The sequence below is a fragment of the Pollicipes pollicipes genome, unplaced genomic scaffold (assembly GCF_011947565.3).
Source record: "Pollicipes pollicipes isolate AB1234 unplaced genomic scaffold, Ppol_2.1 Scaffold_7261;HRSCAF=8764_pilon_pilon_pilon, whole genome shotgun sequence".
Classification (NCBI taxonomy): Eukaryota; Metazoa; Arthropoda; class Thecostraca; order Pollicipedomorpha; family Pollicipedidae; genus Pollicipes; species Pollicipes pollicipes.
Window position 1 is genome coordinate 15,493,027 of NW_023597054.1, and position 1,950 is coordinate 15,494,976.

The 1,950-nt window shown below is 45.6% G+C and overlaps 1 long non-coding RNA gene across 2 annotated transcripts; it reads right to left on the reverse strand.

The window, feature by feature from the left end:
* Positions 1 to 241: 241 nt before the first annotated feature.
* Positions 242 to 1,736, reverse strand: LOC119112766 (uncharacterized). Of its 2 annotated transcripts, none has more exons than XR_005095777.1 (3): positions 1,588 to 1,736; positions 1,031 to 1,279; positions 242 to 598 (listed from the first exon to the last, which is right to left on the reverse strand). It is a non-coding gene; the product is annotated as an uncharacterized LOC119112766 (long non-coding RNA). The 2 variants fall into 2 exon arrangements; XR_005095776.1 differs by having other exon boundaries at positions 1,031 to 1,298.
* Between the last annotated feature and the right edge of the window lie 214 nt (positions 1,737 to 1,950).

Here is a 1,950-nt window from a genome sequence, read left to right on the forward strand (position 1 = left end):
CGGTGGTCCTTGTTTGGCATAACAATGCGACGCAGTCAGTGAAATGGATTTTAACAGGTTGTGGCCGCACTCCAGCTTCGAATTCCAAACGTCATGGTAGTGATTTGGAAGCTTGCATCTGCCTTCCGGCTCAGATTACTCTGTAGTTCCTGTGTTAACACTGAGAACTAGTTGCGAAAAATCGCACTGATAGCATTTTCTTCAATGACACGGCGAATTGTCTTCCCTAATCGCGGCCGAGTCAAGCAATTAACATTATATTAGAGAGGAAGGAAGCCGTGGAATGCTTCAACCATCCATGGGCCTGACGTCCACGCCCAAGACACCACTGCTGTCACTGAACCACACCACGCAAAAGTTTTCGCCTGCTATGGCCTGCTATACTTTGCCGGTCAGTGAGCAACCTAGTGGCCAATGAAGTACCGCTGTCTGCTCGTCGCCATCGGCGCCGTGCCCCGCGGTCGACTAGGACAGCGTGGAAGCCGGACTGCTGGGTGCGGTGGTCTTGTCTGCAGAATCTAGCGGCGTGAACGGCGAGACTTCGGGCGCCTCAAACTCCCCGTCCTCCTGGCTCATGACCAGGATCAGGGTAACGGGCCTGCGCGAGCAAAGACGCTGGTGAGCCGCGATCCTCCGCCCCGGAGACCACGAGTGCCTCGCTGTGATGTAAGCTAGATTTTAAGCGTTCCGGTTGCCTGAGACATTTTTGAGAGCTAGTCTAGAATGGAAGGCACAACTTGTAAGGATATAGTCTCCGCATGCGAACACAGTAATGAGGACCTTGCACATTTATGCAGAAATAGTTCACATGACAGATAAGGTATAAGGGCTTCACGGCAATCGGTTATGAGTATAAGTCAAAGATTGGTGCCTTCCGCCTCTGAGCTTGGGTTCTTTTCATATTCACATTTTCATAAGGCTAAATGAACTCATTTGGGACGAAAAATTATACAGATGGCTTCTTGATTTATTATGTGCCTTTAGCCTGTACATTTGCTGTTTGTCATAAACCCAGGTTTTTCACACAAACCTGTGCATGGGGGCTAAGGATGGAGTTATGCCGACGGATTCTAGAGTGTCGGCATCTTCTAAGATGACTTCGTTGTAGAGGAGCCTTTGGTTATCCGGTGGGACCTTCAACATAGTCTCAAGAAACCTCTTGATATCAAGGCAAGTTGTATCCGATTTTGCATCCAAAATGACAGTGATCTTCTTTCGACGGATCATGAGAAATATTTTGGGGGTTTTGTCGTTCGGCATCGTCGCTTTGAAGAGTAGTCTGCCGTATTAAATGGTATCTGATGTCAAAGCATATGCTATGGTCAAGTTATACATCAGGAAAAAATAAAACAAGGACAAATGTTTCAATGACATTAACTGAGAACCATGCATTTCGAAACGTGGATGCAGTGCATGTCTGAGGCTGCAGTTCCTTAAGTGATAGATTGTGTATACATATGTGTTATTTACGGACAAAGATGACGCATATAGCCGAAGCCATGTACCATACGCTTAAACAGCCAAAAACAGTCCAGCATGGCCAATGGCTCAACAAGCGATAAAATACAATACACACGTATGTTTTACCTTCGCTCGTAGTGTGCAAACCAGAAACAAAATTAGTTCATGATATCCATGCATCCAGTATTTCTACGATGTAAGTTATAATTTCTTTGCTTAGGTATCTGTTTCGGTTCGTTGCAACATTAAGTTGGTGAAATAAGCCAAACGCCAAACCCGAATTTGGACAGATCTGGCAGCAAGAGTGTTTCGTGTTGCTATGGAAACATCGGTCTTGCATCAGACCTATTCCCAGGAAGACAACTGGCGGCAGTTTCTAGCGAGATTAATCAATAACGAAGATGTTATTAGCCATGTAAAAACAAAGCATGAATCTTGAGGATAGAGATGCAGAGAATACCGATGCATCTATCTGCTTCAAAAGTGATT